The following is a 21,171-nucleotide window of genomic DNA, read 5'->3' on the forward strand; positions in this document are numbered from 1 at the left end:
CCCTCCAAAAAAAAGATAAGTACCTAGATTAATCAATGTGTTCTTTTACTGTGACAAACTGTGTCCCTCTCTGACTTCATTTTACCCACAATTTTGAAATAAACTTATAAACGTATATTTAAATTTTTGCTACTTTTCAATCCTGTGAAAATTAGGTAAAGTTATGACATAATCTAATCTTTTTCTCCCTACATTTTATTACTGCATATTAATTATATAGAATAATGGGCTTTACTGTGACTTTTTCTAATATTTCTTTAGCATCTAGTAGGTGTATAAAGTCTTCACTCAACCGCCTCACCAAAAAACAGAACCTTGAAGTACAGCAATGAGCCAGACCCTGACATCCCTGGCAGATCACCTCCTGTGTCTTAAGAGGAAATAAAAGCCAGATACAATTTTTACTTCATCTAGGATCAAAAAAGCAGTTCACAAAATCTTGGCTTCTCTCATTTACAATGCATTTTCTCCTTATCCCCAAAACATATTATTTCTTTATTCAACAAAACTATTTATCAAATACCAACTTCAGTGCCAAGCACTGAAGAAATAAAACAACATGAAAAAATTTTAAATTATTTTAACTGTTGTCCTCAAAATGCTTCTTGGGGAGGGAATGACCTTTGTTCCGTGAAATGCTGGGGTAGAGGCTTGGGGCAAAAGTCATACTTTAGGAGGCTTGGATCACCAGGAGGAGAAACTTCAATAAAGAAGGTAAAGCTGTTTAGGAAGCCAGCTGACTTGACTGGAATAAGGAGCCATACATCAGTTTATTGCAGAATTATTTGTCATTGTACAAAAATGGAAACAACATTAACATCTATCAAAATTAGAATAAAATGGGCAGGGAATTTGGCTCAGTGGTTCTGCTACCTGTCTTGCAAGCACAGGGTCCTGAGTTTGATCCCTGGTACCAAAAAAAAAACACCCCAAAATTAGAATTAAAAAATAAAATTTAAGAGTTGTACAATCAAGTACTAAGTACAGCAACAGTTTAAAATAACTGTTAATTATATGTAGTAACAGGGAAAACTCATCAAGTTATATTATTTAGCGAAAAAAGAAAACTATGGAATAACAGCCACTTATAACACTTTTATTAAACATACTGCCACGGTACTCTATATATGCTAAGACAAAAACTACATAGGCAGTGATCTGGTGGGAGGCAGAGTGAGCAGACAGCAGCAGTGAGGCCTGGATCCCACATGCTCTTCAAACAGTACTTTGTCCATATTTTTCGTTTTAATTTTTGCCAAAAAAATATATTTATTTACTGCTTCCCTTATCCAAAATTAAACATTTTAACACTTTTAATGTGAGATCAAAAGGGGAAAAGTGGGAGTGGTGGGGGAAAGGAAAGAAGGAAATGGAATTAATATGAGAAAATGGAAAAATGGAAACAAAGTCTTTGTAAATAGAGAGGGATGGAGGGGTTGAAGGGAGGGCAGGGGAAGGGGGGAAAAATAAGAACCAACAGAGATTATGTAAAGGTGCAAATTCCCAATGATGAATGTTAGTACATTGTATACCTAAAATGTACCAATAAAAAGATATACAAAAATAAAAAAATTAATAAATAAAAATGTAAGAGATCAAGAACACTGACATAATAGTTGAATTTTTATCTCCATAATATAATGAGCAAGGGTGACTAAAGTATTTGATATCCTTAAAGTATCCTAAAATACTGTTTCACAAAATGACTCTCATGAGTTTAATTTTCACATTTAATAGATTTATTAACATTTTCTAAAGGGATATTTATAATCTAAGATGTTGTTGACCTCAAAAAAGCATTAATATTGTGGACCCAAATTTTTGCAGGTAAGACATTGGCTATGAACCCAATTCTAGCTTTAACAAAGAATAGTGGACAAAGAGGATGAAGTAATATTCACATGAGAATAAAAAAATTATACCTAACTTATATATTAAGGTATGATTATGTCTCCTTATGTCTTGTCAAGAATACATTAAAATAAGATTTCAGTGGGAATTTTCAAAGCTATTTGAGTTCTTTCTGCATTATAACTAAAGGTACAACTGCAAGTATTGACGGAAAAATACTGTGAGTTTCTGCTCACTTCAGCATCACTTATCTAAATACTGTCCTCATTTCGCTTACAATCTTGTCTATATGAGATTATCTTGACTCTAGTCTTAAGAATGTTGTATTTAAAATTCTGAGGCAGCAACCTCCATAAATTACCTTTCACAGTGGGGAACAGGGAGACAGGAGACTAGGTCAAGCCTGTTGAAATTCAAACTTGTTCTTCCAGGAAAATCAGATCTGAACCTAACAATTATACACATGAGCAGATGGGAGCAGCCCAAAGTTGTTTCTATTTTAATGCAGGAGGCATTAGATAATTTATGAAGTAAATTTGCCTCCTTAATTGTATTTGTTTACACTGCCTCTGAAATGAGTCTGGTTTGCATTGCTGAGCGCCTGTGGACTGATTTTCAGAGAAGGTGCTCAGAAGTGAGATGGGGTTACACATGGTTTTAATAATGATGTGGATACCCTACAAAGTACGTAATCCACATAAGGATAATAAAAGACCTTTTAGTTCCCTCAATTATCTGTTAGATAAATATAAACTCTAGCCAGCTTCCCTTGCCACTTAGTGCGCTTTGTGGGCTGGGGGAGGGGACACTGGCTCCAGGTCAGCAGGTTCAGGCTCCAGAACAGATGCTCACTGTCAGCCCAGGTAAAACATTGCATAATCAGTGAGTCATTAAGCCCATGAAGGTCACTCATGCTGTTAACATTTTCCTGTGGATGTTCCTATACAGCCTGAGAGAGGCAAGTAGGTGAGAATTCAGGGTTTGTGAGTCAGGGACGATTATGAGCCCTGGTACCAAAGCTTCCAGCCATCTCTGCCCTGCCTGCCTTCATCTAGGTCCTCTCTTCCCCTCTGCTACCAGCAAGCCCTAAAGCATGTCTCAGAAGGAGCCAAGTCAGATTCGAGCTCTCCTAGAACAAGACACACTGGTTTCTTCAATGGGTGGTCTTATCTTACAATTTTTTAAAGCCAAAAAATAGACTAAAACTAAAGACATTGAGAAACCACCTTTTCTCTCCAACTTTAACTCAGCTTCAGATTATTCACAAAGGCCCAAAGTCAAATAGATTTACATATGGCGAGAGCCAGATGAGAACCTGGCAACCACCTAATTCAAAACACTCGTTCCAGATGGGGAGCAGAGGCCCAGAGAGAATGAGTGACCTGCCTTAGTGCACAGAGCAAGCTGATGCCCAAGATCAGGCCAGAAAACCCTGGACGCCCTTCAGTCATAGTCTTGGGAGTGTCACAGATACCCTGATAAAAATAAAATAAAGAAGTTAAATCTCCTTTAGAAAATATTATGTATTTCAATACAAAGCATAAGAGAATTAATGTAAGAATTATGTCTGTTTGGGATAACTTTGACCAGCTCTATTTAATTTAGGGGACTTCAAAGTTTTTTCCTAATTATGAGTATCTGTTTATCTGGATGACCTGGTCTCCTATTTTTATAGTATGTTTAAAACCAAGTGTGTGAATCTTTGCAAAAGTTATATTTCTTGAGCTGTTTTTCCAGGCCCCTTTGGAGATCCTGCTGTGTGAACTATTTGAGCTAGAATATGATAATAAGAAATGGGACTCTTTCCACTAGCAATATGGTTTCCATTAGAGCATAGTCTACATTTATAGTTGCAAACTTTATTAGTTGAGTTACCACTGGATGATCAAAAATACTTCACATTTATAAAAAGAAAAACATTAGAGTAAGGTCAATTTGACAAAACTGTGATATTTGCAGAGAGAGCCAACAGTGATCCATTTAAAAGGCCAAGTTAAATAAAACACAATTAGATCTCATTGGGCTCCAACCTCTCAGGATCCATAAACTCACAATTTAGTACACTTGGAGGAATGCATTTCTTCATCATGCCTTGTTTCCATTGGCCAATCTGCATTATCCAGACTCTTCTGACCAGCCCTTTTAGTAAGTATCACACATCCTATGTCTTGCTGGCTTTTCTTTTCCTTGTTAAAATGATTTTGAGCAGATATTATATTTTATTTTGTTTACAAAGGTAAAATAAAGGATGAGAATTTGTTCATCTATATGGCCATGAGAAGAAAATAGATATCAATAACAGAATTTTTATTTTTTTTTTGGTACCGGGGATTGAACTCGAGTCCTTATGCTTGTGCAGCAGACGGCAAAACCACTGAGCTAAATCCCCGGCCCAATTACAGAATTTTTAGAAAAACATACTCCCAACCAGTTCTGAAGATGCAGGTTTTTTAAACCAACAATGTACTTGGCTCCAAAACCTATGGTCTCCTGATACACAGTATGAATTCAAAGAAAGATAAAAATATTCAGACAAAGGAATCTAAAAATACCAAGATTTTCCTTTATGTAATGTAAAAACCTAGACCAAGAGTTTACAATTCAAAGATGTAGCTAACTTGAAATAGTACAACACATTTCTTCATCTCAAGAGGACCTGAAGCTGCCTGGACTCCACTCCACGATGCCTCACCTGCCAAAGTGTTATATCTCCCATTATCTCCTTGTCAATCCCCAACTCTAGGCCCTTTTATCTTTTTTTTTTTCCTTTTCTGCTCTCAAATTGCCAAGACTCTCAAGAGAAAGAAACAAAATCTTCAGATGGAGGCCACTCCACGCTTGTTCTCCTCTGCCCTTGGTGGCAGACACACCAGGCTTCTGATAGAATAGTCCTCCCTACCCCTCCCTGGTCTCCCTGGCACACTCACCCACTCACAGCCTCATATGTCAGCACAGCTGCCTGTGATGGGCTGACAGGCACCCAAGCCACATAACACCTGAGTCTGAGTATCATTTCCATTACTCACTAGCTGAGCAACTAGGAGCAAATTATTGAAATTCTCTACTTCTCATTTTTCTCCTCAGTTAAATCAGGGTAATAATCTTTATTATACAAGGCTAATGTGAAAAAAATATACCCATAACATATATAGTCCAGTGCCTGTAATGAGGTCACAATACACATTTTTATCTTGACTCAGCAGTTTTTTCTTTTGTTTCTGTTTTACTACTTCTTACATCCCTCACAAATACTACTCCAGAAAGCATCTACAGCCCTATGAATCCATCTCCCTTCTCACTTTTGGACAATTTGTTCTCTAGCCACTGTAATCATCAATCATGCTATGCCTGGTTCATGGTCTCCTCCCTCTGCAGCCACCCCAGCTCCCTACTCCAAGCACAGAGTGGCCCTGCACCATCACTGAGCCTGTGCTTCTGCTGGTGTTAGAGGGAGAGGCATCTCTCACCTCTCCTGGGTCCCCCTCCTCACCATGGTCCTGCATCACAGTCTCGGGGTCTATTGCCTCTTCCTCCCTGGCTCTTGTAGATGTCAGTGGTTGCTTACTGAAGGTACGTTTTCCTGAGTTCTGCTCTGGAACTATTGCTCTCTGTTCTTCCACAGTCTGTTTACACTCATTGCATCAATGTGAAGAGTTAGGAACCCAGGTGCAGTATACCTGGGAGGGGTGGGGATTGAACCCAGGCCTTCCCACTGAGGACATCCCCAGTCATTTTTTATTTTTTTATTTTTTTGAGACAGGGTCTCACTAAGTCACTGAGTTACCCAGGTTGAGCCCAAACTTGAGATCCTCTGCCTCAGCGTCTCCAGAGTGCTGAAATGTGAGGGGTGCACCATCACTAGCTGTTTGTCTTTTGACAAGTAACTTAAACCTTTCTGCACCAGTTTCTTAATTTGTACTATGGGGAAAATAGTGTTTTAAAGACTAAATAAGTTAGGGCCGGGGATTTAGCTCAGTGGTTTCACCATCTGCTGCACAAGCGCAAGGACCCGAGTTCTATCCCTGGTACCAAAAAACAAGACTAAATAAGTTAATTCCTCTAAGCACTTAAAAAAGGGCTTAGTACATAGTGCTCAATAAATATCAGGTGTTAGCCAGGCATGGTGGCACACACTTGTGATCCCAGCACTTGGGAAGCTGAGGCAGGAGGATTGTCGTGAGTTTGAGGTCATCCTGGCCTACACAGTGAGTTCGAGGCCAGCCTACATTACAAAGCAAGATCCTGTCTCAAAAAAACAAATAAATGAAATGCCACTTCTCATCTACCCTCATTCTCCTTAAATTTTGTACAGCTTTGACAAAACTGAGGTCCTTCCTACTGAGACATCCATTGTCTTGGGACAAAGGAAAAATTAACTGGTAAATTTGTCCATGAAACTTTCCTACCGAGCCCTCAGACTAGACTGAGCACTGCTCCAAAGTGGCAGAAGGGAGGCATCAGGAAGGATCGAGGGACAGGCATTCTAATTTTGGGGACCTTCACACAAAAGTCTTAACCAAAAGCCTGTGTAATTCCCTTCCCCATGCCTGGCTGGGTCCTCCCAAGTGGGGGACAGGGGGGATGTGGAGGGAGCTGCAGGATGGTGGGTGCAATAGCTCCTGGAAGGAAAAAAGAAAATGTCCCCCAGTGATACCTGCAGACCACAATAAAGTGGAAGGGGCAGATACAACCTCCAAGAGAGTTCCTGGGAGCCTCGGTTGGCATGGCTCCTCTTGCCCTGCCTCCAGAGTGCTGAGAAAGCACCAAGAGAAGACCAAAAGATAAAGCAGGCTTTATGGTGTGGAAAGGCAGGCCACAGACCGGGTCAGGAGGAATCCAGTAGGACTACAAGTATCTCAGGAAACACTAGTGTGGACGGAAGCCAGCAACTAAATCCGGAATCGGTGTGAGCACGAACCCCAGCAGGCCTGCGGACACTTCTCCTGGTGCTTCAAAAGCTGTGTGCTAGGGAGGAATGGAAGATGGTAAAAGCAGCACCCACCAGTTACCAGCTCTTGAGGACAGAGACGGTCCCCTTATTCCTTGTTACTTAGTACTGTGCAGGCTTAGCTCAATAAATCTTTGTTGAATTGAGTTCATTGATTACCTTGTTTCCTTTTCTGTCAAATTGAAACAGTACAAAATCATACACTACCTTTTGTTTTGTTTTGGGTTTTCTTTTTCCTTTGGTTGTTTTTTGTTTTCATTTTTTGAGACTGGGTCTTGTCATATAGTCCAGACTAATGTGAATTTGTGATTCTCTTGCCTCAGCCTCCAAAATGCTGGGATTACAGATGTGCCCCACCACACCTGGTTATCTTTTTGTTGTTGTTGTTGTTGTTGTTTTACTCTTACCTTGAATAATGCATTAAAAAAGTGATAGTGATTCTGGAAAGATAAGGAAAGACTAGGAAAGCACAAATTTAAACATGTACATAGGACAGCTAGAAACAGAGTTGGTCTAGAATGCTGAATAAACAGTTTAAATAATTTGAACCACTAGAGGGAGTATGTACAGGTACAAATAAAAGAATAAAATTGCATTATAATGTTCAATTGGCAAACATAAGTCTTATGACCAGGAATAATCCTTTCTATGTTAAAAAATATGTAAATAATTTTAAAAGAAGCTGTGAGGATTATGTAAAATGAAGTTTTATCTCATCACACAAAAGCTAAGATCAAACACTATTGTATGCAGGCATTGTGAACTTTCATTAGTCCATGAAAAGCTAGTATATGTACATAACACATCTTAATTTTTTATCCCCTCCCTCTTCCCCTAAAGCATTTTGAACTTTTAAAAACACTAAATGTCGGAATTTGCAGCAGTTCTGTTCTGTTTATTCTTAAATAGCAACTTAAAATGTATTAGGTCTATAGTTCAACCTTAATGTTATATTTTAGAATTTTCTGATCAAAAATCATATATTAGAGCTAGGCATGGTGGCACATGCCTATAATCCCAGCTATTCAGGAGGCTGAGAGGAGAGGATTCTGAGATCAAAGCCAGCCTGAACAATATAGAAAGATCCCATGTCAAAAAGAATCACATATTAAATGCATCATATCTCAGAATTTCAGGAGAAATTTCAGTGATTTTTTTTGAGACAGGGTCTCATTATGTAGTTCAGGCTGGCCTTGAACTCACTATGTAGTGTAGGCTGGCCTCAAACTCACAGCAATCCTCCTGCCTCAGCCTTCTGAGTGCTGGGATTACAGGTATGCTCTACCACTCCCAGTTTATCATTATTTTATAGTCAAAGAAAAAAGTCCCAGAGTAGGTCATTAAATTACCCAATGCCTGATATCGAGGTAGCAGTTAGATCTGTACAAAAAACTTTAGGTCTAAATAAATAGAAAATATTTTAACACTCTGAAAGAGTAACTCATCAAGATATCAACTATCAAAAGTTTTTTGGAATTTAGTACATTTAAAAAACTACAAAATAAAGTAATTCCATTCTTTGCCACTTAGACTGAAAAATATTTAGAATTTTGAAAATGAAAATATATAGCAATATAATCCCAGCATGTGGGAGACTGAGGCAGGAGGATCATTGCAAGTTTGAGGCCAGCCTAGGCTACATAATGAGTTCAAGGTAAGCCAGAACTACATAGCAAGACTCTGTCTAAAATAAAATAAAATAAAAACCTCCTAAAAAAGAAAATTTATTGTATTGACAAAGGTGCAAGAAAATGGTCTTTCTCATTTATTTTGACAGGCATGTAAACTGGTGCAAAATTTTTGGAGCATAATTTAGCAAGAAAAATTAAGAGTCCTTAAATAAACACATTTGTCAAACATTAATATTTAATCCTGTTCATTGCTACAATATAGTAAGTAACAGACATTGTCTAAATGTCCAAGAATCAGGGAGTGTTTAAGTAGAAAATTGCCATGAGAATTGTGAAAACTAGCAACATAGGAAAATATATGCAGCATAGATATGGGCTGGGAGTGCAGCTGAGTGGTACAGCACTTGCCTAGCATGTGTCAGGCTATGGGTTCAATCTCCAGCACTACAAAAAGTGAAAAATAAAATAACAAAATATATTACTTATACAGAAATATAGCTGTGGGGGGATTGGAAGAAAAAAGAGAATTCTAGCAACAGAAATCCAAATAATTAATTTTCTCTTCATACATATATATATATATACATATATATATGTGTATATATATATATATATTTAGCACTGAAAATTGAAACCAGGCCTTTTCACCCAGCCCTTTTTTATTTATTTGAGACAAGGTCTTGCTAATTCCCCAGGCTGATCCTCCTGTCTCAGCTTCCCAGAGTGCTAAAATTACAGATGTGTACCACCATGCCCAGCTTGTTCTATAAAGCACCCAATCTTCTGGCTGACTCTGAACAAGCTACATAAATTCTTTGTTTTCAATTAGAGAAGGTGACATTAATGACTGCCACCTGATTAGTTCTTATTACTCTTACTGAATTCATAACCAACTTTCCATATATATGTCTGGAGACCACAATCAGAGGATTCAGTGTTATGGCTGAGTTCTAAATGTCTCTCAAAATCTCCTATGTTCAGAGGTAGGACTTTCTGAAGATGATTGGATGATGGAAGCATTATACTCACCAGTGAATTAGTCTATTGATGATTCCATAGCTGAATATGCTATTAGGAGGTGAGACTCTGATAGAGGAGTTATGACACTGGGGACCTACCTTTGGAGGGTCTCTCTCTTTCTCCCCTCTTCTCTTCTCTTGTTTTCTCTTTCTTTTCTTCCTCATTCTCCTCCTCCTCCGTCTTCCTCTCTCCCTCCCTCCCCCCCCCTCTCCCCTTCCCTCTCTCTCCCCACTTGTTGCCTTCGCTGGTTCCTGGCTGTCATGAGCAGCTTTCCTCCTCAGTGCTCTTCCACCATTCATTTCTGCCTTAGAGCCAACCAACCACTGACTTCTGGAAAAGTAAGCCAAAATGAATCTCTCTTCCTTAAATTATGGATGTCAAGTATTTTGTCCCAGTGACAGGAAAGTGAGTAAGACTCTCAGCAATGACTTCAGGTTGGATCACTGTACTGCCAGCTGGGAAGTGGAGTTAATACTGCCACAAGGGAATCCAAGGAAAATTCCATTTGTCACTAGTCCTGGCATAGGTGGCTTCTTCAGAGAAGAACATATCCATTCCTTGTTCCTGGCATTATGTCTTATCAGGGCAGTGCCAGGCAAAATAGATCACCTTCTTAGCGATATAACTCATCTCTTCAAAATTGCCACCTCCCTCTCTCCCAGCATTCCCCACTGCCATACCCTATTCCATTTCCTCTATAGCATTTACCACTTTTTAAGCTACTCTATTATATGCTTACTGACCATATTTCCAAAATCTTTTTAAATGACTTACCACCAGCACCTAAACAAAACACAATAGATTCTCAGTAATTAGTTCTGAATGGATAGATGGAGGGAAGAATGAACAAACAAAATAAATGGACAGTATAACTCTTTACAACTTCCTGCACCAAAGAATCACCTTATAAACTAAAAGTTTAAAATGGAAATTGTGTGTGTGTGTGTGTGTGTGAATGTAAGGCATTTACACTAAGCTACATCCCCAGCCCTTTTTATTTTTTATTTTGAGACAGAATCTTGCTAAGTTGCTAAGTTTTCCAGCCTAGGCTTGAATTTACAACCCTCCTGTCTCAGCCTCCCAGAATGCTGAGATTACAAGCATGTACCACCAGGCTTGGCATAAATGAAAACTTATATCTAGATCATATATTTCCATCCCTGTACTATTTTCTTTTAAATTGTTATTTAGAAATAATTTTTGGTCATAAGAAACTTCAATGATAGTACAGTGGATTTCTTTGTACACTCCCCCAAGGCTCCTCAGCTTCTGACCCCATAACACCTTACATAAACATAATAGCTGCAATATTTAAGTCAAAATTGATTTCTACACTTTTTTTCAATAGTGGGGATTGAACCCAGGAACTTTGCACTGAGCTACATCCCAGTCCTTTTTTTTATTTTATTTTTTGAGGGTGGTTGGGGTTTTGGGGGATGACACAGGGTCTCACTTTGTAGTTCAGGCTGGTCTTGAACTCACTATGTAGCCCAGGCTGGTCTCTAACTCATGGCAATCCTCCTGCCTCAGCCTCCTGAGTGCTGGGATTACAGGCATATACCATCATGCCCAGCAATTCGTACATTTTGAAATCAAAAAACTGAACACAAAAACGTGGACTACAACTTCTCTTCAAAACTCAGTAGGTCTAGGAACACTAGATCACCTTCCTTCTTGCAACCATTATGTGGGCTGACCACAGCTCTCCTCTTTAGGCAGGGCATGTGCAGTTTGACTTGGTACAGACACCATAACTTTCTGTTTTATTATCAAACCAAAAATTGTTAGTTGACATTTATCTATGTAAAACAACTGTACATAGTTGGTTTTCCATATCCACAGGTTCCACACCCATGGATTCAGCCAACTGCAGATCAAACATATTACACAAAAAATTACATCTGTACTGAACATGTCAAGACTTTCTTTTTGTCATTTTTCCCTAAACAATACAGTATAATAAGTATTTACATAGCATAGCATCTACATTGCAGTAGAAATTATAAGAAATCTAGGCCTGATTTAAAGGATAAGGGAAAATGTGCATAGGTTACATGTAAATGTTTTGCCATTTTATATAAGAGACTTGAACATCCACAGAATTGGGTATCTTTGGGGGTGAGAGGGAAAGGCTAAACCTATCCCCCAAAATACTAAAAGTTGTTTCTTTGGGAAGAAGTAAGTAGAGTTGGATCGGATTGGGTTTTCTCACTGATGTATTCTGAGTGCTTAGAACAATGCCTGACAAACAGCAGTTGACTCAATCAATTATTCGATGGTTACACCAAGCCAACTCATTTAAGTTACCTGTTGGACCTTGTAGGCATTTACATTTGAAAGCCCTGGTATCCAGCGGATAGGCTTCTCCATTGTGGAGGAATTTGGCTTGGTGAAGAAATACTCTCCAAGGGACTTGCTAGATTTGATGTGGTTGGTGCCTCTACCATTGTCCTTCGTCCAGGTACAAATTCCTGCCTCTGCTGTGATTTTTCATGAGAAGAAAAATACATTCTGTACTGTTTTGCTACACTCACACCAACATAGGCAGGGTCCACAAAGTTGCAGAAACTTTGATTCAGTTACCTAGCTACTAGTGAATAGGAGGAACAGGTTCTAGTATCAGTGGATGGAAGAATGAACAAATAAAATGAGTGGATATTATATTGGATGGATGATAGCTCACCAATCCCCTTTATGTTCCTCTTAATTCTGGACCCAATCAGATCTGTACATTTTAAACATACGGTCCTTTTTTTCTAGGGGCTGTTACATTTCCTTACTTCTGTGCCTTGACCAGAGACAGCTTAGTTTACCCAGTAGGTTTTCCTAACTTAAGTCTCAGCTTTAAAAGTTGAGGTCTTGATACCTGTCCTCCCCAAAAAACTTCTGAACTCTTTAGGCAATGTATTTGTTTGAAAACTGAACATATAACAATATGTAATAATAACTATTAAGAAGCAAATTTATACTTGAAAATAAGCAAATCATGTGTGAATGTCACATGTGAGACCAAAGCGACTCCATTTTGCTAAAATGCACCACTCCCCTAGTCTCTCACAAATTAATGGTTAAAATGTGCATGCTCTGAGACAAAAGACACAATCTGTACTGAAGCAAAGTTCCTAAGTTAATTACTCAACCATCTGTTTGCCTAGGAAAAGAATGTTCTGGGCCCCCTATCCATAGAACTATCTGTAGATGTGCTGACTGTCAGTACATAATGGTCGTGACTAATAGTCAGTGTGTCTGCTGACCATCAGTACGTGACAGTTGACCACCAACCTTTGCCCCTCATTTCCCTCATAAAACCTACATGTAACTGCCCCTCAACCCCCAATGAACCTAGCCAATCAGAAATGTACACTTCATGCTTGCTAAATGCTAACCAATCATGTAACTGCTAAGTGAAAAATCTCCAAACCTTGCTGTAATCTCTATAAAAACCCCTGGTGTTTTAGAGTCAGGGCTCTCAATCCTGACCCGCTGCATTGGCGATGGTTGAGAGTCCCTGCTCGAGCTTGAATAAATGACCCTCGTGTGTTTGCATAGGAATCAGCTCCTTGGTGGTCTCTGGGGACTTCGCGATCTGGGCACAACATTTGGGGGCTCGTCCAGGATCCCCCAAGACCCCAGGATCCCCATACCAGAGGGTCAACACCGGCCGGTGAGTGTCTGGTGTCTCTTTGTTTGTCTGTAAGGTCTAGGGCCCATTTTCTGGGAAGGTCGGCAAACGGTCTAGGCAGACGCGCTGCGAGGGCCACTGACCCGGGATCCTGGAAGACGTTCCGGATCCTTCTGGAGGGGACGGAGTGCCCCATGAGTATGAGTCTGTGAGACTCCTAGGGGGACGGTGCGGGTCGCTCCCGCGGTATGGCATGAGGCCGTCATCCCATTTTCAGTATTGCCTCCGATCGGGTGGAGGACGGTTTTGTCTTGCTTTTTGTTTTTCTGTTGCATTTGTCTGTTTATTGTGTTGACTTGGACTGAGATGATGGGACAGACTGTGACTACCCCTCTTTCCCTCGTGAAGGACCATTTCAAAAAAGTTAGGGAGTGCGCTCATAACCTAAGTTTAGAAATTAAAAGGACTAAATTCATCACCCTCTGTAGCTCGGAGTGGCCCACCTTTGGGGTAGGATGGCCACCCAAGGGGACCTTTGATCCAGGGACCACAAAGAGAGTCTGGGAGGTCATCTTCCATTCTCATAAGGGACATCCTGATCAAGTTCCCTACATTGTCACTTGGGAGAGTCTAATCTGCGACCCACCCCCATGGGTCAAGCCCTTTTTGCCTCCATAGAAACAGCAGCCAGAGGTAATCCTGACAGCCTGTGAGAAGACTCCCAGAGAGCACGACAAAAAAAGGCAAACTGAAATCAAGCCGACCACACCACTTTACCTGGTCCTCCAAGGAGAGACTGAAGAAGATCTCATTTTCCCTCCCCCTTACTCTCTCTCTTCTCCCCCACTACAACAGGCAGAAAGAGAGGACCCAGCCCCAGCTGAAATTGGAGAGGGAGGGCCGGCTCCGGGTGCCGGCAGCTGTGATGGCCCCACCCAGAACACTCGCCACTGGCATGCTGCCTCACCAGCAGGGCTGGTGGACTCTACTCTTTTCCTGCTGAGAGCGATAGGGCTCCCTGATGAGCATGGTAACCAGCCTCATCATTACTGGTCCTTTGCCACCAGTGACCTTTATAACTGGCATACTCAGCACGCCAAATTCTCTGATAACCCTAGGGATTTGATTAACCTGTTAGAAACTGTCTTGTTCACCCATCAGCCCACCTGGGATGATTGTCAACAACTTCTCCAAGCCCTTTTTTTACCTCCAAGGAAAGAGAAAAGATCTGAGGGCAAGCCATAAAGTTGGTGTCAGGGGGAACAGAGGGGCCCTTCGATGAAAAACAGCGGGCCCGTGTTGAGGCACAACTTCTGTCCACCTGTCCCCCATGGCAAGTTAATTCCTCAGGCGGGAGAGAAGCTCTCCAAAACTACCGTCAGCATCTCCTAGCCGGCTTGAGGGGAGCCGCTCAAAAGCCTACCAATTTGAGCAAGGTAAGCAAGATCCTTCAAGGACCTGAGGAATCCCCTTCTTCCTTTCTGGAGCGTCTGTTGGAAACATACCATACATATACTCCAATTGACCCAGATGCCCCTGCAAATCCACAGGCAATTAATTTGGCTTTTGTTACTCAGTCAGCCCCAGATATTGGAAAGAAACTGCAGCAGATGGAAGGATTTGAGGGAGAGACTAGGAAAAAGTTGATGAGTGTGGCGATGAAAGTGTTTAACAATAGGGATCCTTTTGAGAATAGAATGGCCAAAAAGATAGGAAAGGTGAACATTACAGCCTTGGCAGATGGAGATTTTATCTAAAAGGAATACAGAGAAAATAAAAAAGAGGATAAAAGTAAAATATGGCCCTTGTTAGAGAAGGATCAATGTGCATATTGCAAAAAAAAAGGGCCATTACAAGAGGGATTGTGAAAAGTTGAAAAGAAAGAGAGAGAAGGAGACTAAGAAAGAAAGAGACAGGGTTCTTTAGTAGATAAAAAAGATTGACGAGGCCAAGGTGGGGATCTCCAAACACATCCACTGACTCCAGAAAGTCGGCATCTTGATCCCTTGCCAGACAGCCTGGAATACACCACTGCTTCCCATGAAAAAGCCTGACACCTCAGACTTCAGACTGGTACAGGATTTAAGGGAAGTAAACAGCCGAGTGGAGACCGTTCACCCAACAGTACCAAACCCTTATACTCTGTTGAGTCTCATCCCTCCTGGTCATGTGTGGTACTCAGTATTAGACCTTAAAGATGCGTTTTTCAGCCTGCCTCTAGCACCTGTGAGCCAGCCCCTCTTTGCCTTCGAATGGACTGACCCAGACACTGGAACAACCGGACAGCTGACATGGACCTGGGTGCCGCAGGGATTCAAAAACTCCCCCACTCTGTTCAGGGAAGCTCTCAGCAAAGATCTGCAAGAGCCACCGAGGGCCTCCTGAAAGTCCTCCAGGAACTGGGATATCGGGTGTCCTGGAAGAAAGCTCAACTCTGCCAGACCAAGGTAACCTACTTGGGCTATATTCTTGAAAAGGGCAAGAGGAGGCTGGCAGAATGGAGAGTATCTGCAATTCTCCAGATTCTGAAGCCAGGCTCAAAGAAACAGGTGTGAGAGTTCCTAGGGGCGGTTGGCTATTGTAGGATTTGGATTCCTGGCTTTGCTGAGATTGCCAAACCCCTACATGAGGCCATTGCGGGAGGAAATACACCCCTCAAATGGACTGACGCTTGCCAGCAGGCATTTCAATTGCTTAAGACTGCACTTGCATTGGCACCAGCCCTGGCATTGCCAGACTTAAGCAAGCCCTTTACCTTGTATGTGACAGAGAAAAATGGGGTGGCTAAGGGAGTAATTACTCAGCTTTTGGGGCCATGGAAGCGGCCTGTGGCATACCTCTCAAAAAAGCTCAACCCAGTGGCCTGAGGGTGTCTTAATTGTTTGGACAATAGCAGCAGCAGCTGCTTTAACCCGAGAGGCTGACAAATTGACCTTTGGACAGGATTTAACTTTGATCACTCCCCATGCCATTGAGCCCTTGTTGAATAGCTCACCTAGCAAATGGCTGTCTAATGCCAGACTGTTACAATATCAAGGACTCTTATTAGAACAGCCACGCATTAAGTTTGCCACCACCGCTGGCCTTAATCCGGCTACACTACTCCCAGAATCTGACAAACAAATGCCCATCCATGATTGCCTCGAGACTCTTGAAAACTCGAGGGGAGGACATCTGGACTTGACGGACCAGGCCCTCCCCCGTGCAGAGATAATGTTCTATACTGATGGGTGCAGTTTCGTTCATGATGGTGTGCGGTATGCTGGAGTGGCGGTGGTCAACCAGGACCAACAGGTGGAATGGGAGCAGGGGCTATCTCAAGGGACATCAGCACAGAGGACTGAGCTGATTGCTTTAACTAAGGCTCTGGAATTGGGAAAAGGAAAAAGGATAAATATATTCACTGATAGCCGTTATGCTTTTGCCACCACCCATGTACATGGGGAGATTTATCAGAACAGAGGGCTGCTAACCTCTGAAGGGAAAGAAATTAAAAATAAGACTGAGATATTGGCACTGCTACAAGCCATCTGGTTGCCCCAAGAGGTTGCCATCATCCATTGCCATGGGCACCAAAAAGGGTCAAGCCCCGAGGTGATTGGTAATAATGCTGCTGATCAGGCAGCAAGACAGCCACCCAAAAATCAGTGGGGAAACAAATGGTTCTGCTTCCCACACCAGTACTCCCAGAAAAACCTGAATATACAGACAAGGAGATAATGAAAATGAACAGGAGATGCTGGACCTGAGGAAGACATGGGTGGTGGACGACTAAGGAGGGAAAGGTGGTGCTCCCAGCCACTGTAGCAGACACGTTGCTGCAAGAACTACATGAGCCCACCCACTTCGGTAAGAAAAGGATGATGGCTGCCTTACAACCCCATTTCGTCAGCCAGGGATTAGCTCAAAAGGCCCAGGACATGGTGAGACAATGCCCCACCTGCCTCAAGGTAAATGCTAATCAGGTAACCGGGCCCCCTGGGGTCCAACACAGAGGACTTACTCCAGGAGAACATTGGGAGTTGGACTTTACTGAAATAAAGCCTGGCATATATGGGTACAAATACCTGCTAGTTTTTGTGGATACATTTTCAGGATGGGTAGAAGCATATCCCACCAAGAGGGAGACAGCAGAAGTAACAGTTAAAAAGCTCCTCACAGAAATAGTTCCCCGTTTTGATTTGCCCTTAGCTCTGGGGTCTGACAATGGTCCAGCCTTTACGGCTAAGATATCTAAATTAATTAGTAATATTCTTGGAATAAAGTGGAATCTACACTGTGCCTATAGGCCTCAAAGTTCAGGACAGGTAGAAAGAACAAATCGAACTTTAAAGGAGATTCTGACTAAATTATGGTTGGAGAATGAACTAGGTTGGGTAGAGCTTCTCCCTTTTGCCCTCCTCTGAATGAGGTGCACTCCCAAGCCTCCCCTCAATCTGTCCCCCTTCCAGATTGTTTATGGGCAATCTCCCCCAATCATTCCATTAATAGATGTAGAATTGAAGGAAAAATTTTCCCACCTTCAACTCCTTAAATCCTTAAAAGCAGTTCATCAGCTTCAGTCAGAGCTACATGAGACATTACGAAAGAAAATGACTAGTCCAAATGAAAAACTTTTACAACCTTTACCCTATAAGCCGGGAGATTTGGTTTTAATTTGCAGGTTTGATTCCAAGACCCCGGAACCTCATTGGAAGGGACCAGTTCCTGCTGTCCTGTCAACTCCCTTGGCAGTGACGGTGGCTGGACATTCTGCCTGGATACATTGCAACCATCTGAAAGCAGGACCCCCCGTGGATGTCAAAAAGGACAAACAGAAGGTTATCAGCCAACTAGGTGACCAAAAGCTAAGACTGGAGCGGGTTGGAGATGTTTCATCTTCATGATAATATTCTCTGGGACACTGACAGTATTGCCCCCAAGAGGACTAGATCACACAAAAAAATGTATGGATTCAATTGGCAAACTCGCTTAACTTGTCTGAATTCTGCTCAAATGTTGATGTAAATTTCCATTATGTGCTGAGAAGCTGTCTCATTCCGGTATGCACCTCTTTAGAATTAATATGACCCTATACCCTATTTAAGGACATCCCAGGAAAAAAATCTTACTTACATAGATAGTTATAATTGGGGGCATGACACCTGCCATAAACCTAAAAATGCTGTCAAATTATACACACCCAAGATAATTATGTCAAACAAAACTGAATGTGCTATGTATGAAAATTGTACAACCAAGTGTCTGAAGATAAAACGGTCAGAAGAGATGTCCTGCCATAAAAAATAAAAAATTGTGTGCAACAATTGCCATATCTCCCTGCTTACAGGATGGTTTTATACCTGTGAAAAAATAACCTTTAATTATATTCCAGCAAATTTAACCATGACCCATTGCTGTTTGAGTCGTCTAGCTGTAGCGTTGCCAGCATCTCATTCATCAGAGAACGCATTAACACTGTACAGCTGATGGTACTCAGGTCCCAATACCAGCCAGTCTCTACAGACCTAATAGAATTAACCCCCAGAGGCCCATGATTGGTCCTCTATAGCATCATGAGAAAGGGGGAATGTGAGACCAAAGTGACTCCATTTTGCTAAAATGCACCACTCCCCTAGTCTCTCACAAATTAATGGTTAAAATGTGCATGCTCTGAGACAAAAGACACAATCTGTACCGAAGCAAAGTTCCTAAGTTAATTACTCAACCATCTGTTTGCCTAGGAAAAGAATGTTCTGGGCCCCCTATCCATAGAACTATCTGTAGATGTGCTGACTGTCAGTACATAATGGTCGTGACTAATAGTCAGTGTGTCTGCTGACCATCAGTACGTGACAGTTGACCACCAACCTTTGCCCCTCATTTCCCTCATAAAACCTACATGTAACTGCCCCTCAACCCCCAATGAACCTAGCCAATCAGAAATGTACACTTCATGCTTGCTAAATGCTAACCAATCATGTAACTGCTAAGTGAAAAATCTCCAAACCTTGCTGTAATCTCTATAAAAACCCCTGGTGTTTTAGAGTCGGGGCTCTCAATCCTGACCCACTGCATCGGTGATGGTTGAGAGCCCCTGCTCAAACTTGAATAAAGGACCCTCATGTGCTTGCATCAGGAACGGCTTCCTGGTGGTCTTTGGGACTTCGCAATCTGGGCACAACACTTAGTTTACCCAGTAGGTTTTCCTAACTTAAGTCTCAGCTTTAAAAGTTGAGGTCTTGATACCTGCCCTCCCAAAAAAACTTCTGAACTCTTTAGGCAATGTATTTGTTTGAAAACTGAACATATAACAATATGTAATAATAACTATTAAGAAATAAATTTATACTTGAAAATAAGCAAATCATGTGTGAATGTCACACTTAGTCAACTCCCCAGCAGTGTCCTTGTCATGCATGCTATTGTTAAGGAATATGTAAAATGACTATAGGCCATCCCTAGATAAGGAAATGCCTGCAGTATTTCTTGACCGCAACCCCCCCACTTGAATTGGGCCAGGTGTCCAAACAAAAAAAACAATTACCATGCCTTGCTAGAAAAAGCACACATAGACCTGAAGCTTCCAGTAAATCACATTGATAGAAAAAGTTTTAAGTAGCTTAGTAGATTGACTATGAAGGTAACTGTAGAAGCAAAATAAGTAATGTATTCCTTTAAGATTTGCTTTTTCTGTTGCTCTTGATGTTTAAGGTGTTAACCAGTAATTTAATTATAGATAACATTTTAACCTAACAAAGTTGCAAATGCCTAAATGAATTTACAATGTATATGTGCCTATCTTGTGTCTGTGACTTGTAGGTAGGAACCGGAATTGTATTTACACATCAAAGGCCACAAGGAAAGAGATACTGACTAACAAAAGTATAAAGAGACTAACAAAAGTGGGGGGGGCAGACTTTGACCAGACCAGTTTCTGGTGGTCTCGCTGGCTTGCAAGTAAATCTTATTTGTTTTACCTGAGTTCTGTGTCTTTGAGCATTTCTTTCCGAGATTCCTGTAACACTATTTTAGTGGGCTTTTTTGTTGCTGGGACAAAATACCCAACACCTGCAACTTAAAAGAGAAGAGGTTTATTTAGGCTCACAGTTTCAGTGGGTTCAGTCCATGGTTAGCTGGCTCCATGGCAGAAACAGCATGGTGAAAGGGTCTGGAGGAAAGCATCTCGTGTTATGGAGGCTGGAAGCAGAGAGAAAAAAGAGAAGATCCCTGAAAAAAAATACACTCTTCCAGGTCATGCTCCAAGTGACCCACTTCCATAACTGCATATTCAGCTAATGAGCTCATCAATGAACAAGTCCACTGATGAGTATAGCATCCCATGATCCACTTACCTTCCCAACACATGAAACTTTGGGGGACATTTTAGATCTAAACCATAACACATGCACACCTTTAAGAATATTATGTTATGATACACAGAAGAATCCTGTGAAAATACTAAACAATGTTAAGTTTCAAAATGTAAATTCCTCCACAAAGCCCTTAAACTGGCTATGAATCATTTGATGGGCCACTGAGGGCCCCAGTGACCCATGAGCACTTGGGGGACATTAACAAAGACTGGGGCTACAGTTGCTCTAGTCATAGAAAGAAGAATGTGAACTCCAAATTCATGGTCATCTCTGACTTAAAAGTTCTACACCACTTATTCAATTTCACTTAAAGGAAAACATTTCCTATAGAAAATAGCAAAGAATGATATCAGATTAATGAACTTTAGAGTTTATGCATGCCAACTTCTCACATTTTGATTTACTCTTACTTAAGGGCACAATCCCAATTTTTAAAAGTGTCAAAATAAATTTCCAAAACCTGTCAAAGTTTAGATTGCATTAGTTAGTCTTAATGAGAATTCATCAAAAATGATCCAGAGAAGAAGACCAGTGGGCAGAAGTGACCGGTGTTTTGTTTGTGTATGCAAAAATGCAGAGAAAAAGAAGTAATGTGGAGGTCAACAAATTCCAGGGCTTTCTAGGAGTCACAAGGAGAGTCCTTTATTGAGTGAAGTCATCAATGGTGACTTGTGTAGGACTCCACAAGACAAGGACTCTCAGAGATTCCACTCTGAGAAGAAAGGTAGGCTGATCTTTAAAACC

At 41.2% G+C, this 21,171-nt stretch overlaps 1 long non-coding RNA gene across 3 annotated transcripts; it reads left to right on the top strand.

Moving 5' to 3' along the window:
• Positions 1–12,464: 12,464 nt before the first annotated feature.
• LOC147826632 (uncharacterized) lies at positions 12,465–20,091 on the top strand. 3 transcript variants are annotated; one of them, XR_015438805.1, is made up of 3 exons: positions 12,465–15,519; positions 16,754–16,921; positions 17,736–20,082. It is a non-coding gene; the product is annotated as an uncharacterized LOC147826632 (long non-coding RNA). The 3 variants fall into 3 exon arrangements; XR_015438807.1 differs by having other exon boundaries at positions 12,933–14,508; positions 15,283–15,519; positions 16,754–20,091; XR_015438806.1 differs by having other exon boundaries at positions 12,933–13,114; positions 13,928–15,519; positions 16,754–20,089.
• The last annotated feature ends 1,080 nt before the right edge of the window (positions 20,092–21,171 follow it).

This window comes from Heterocephalus glaber, unplaced genomic scaffold (genome assembly GCF_053883595.1).
Source record: "Heterocephalus glaber isolate CG9 unplaced genomic scaffold, H.glaber_assembly_v1.0 deba00001463, whole genome shotgun sequence".
NCBI lineage: Eukaryota > Metazoa > Chordata > Mammalia > Rodentia > Bathyergidae > Heterocephalus > Heterocephalus glaber.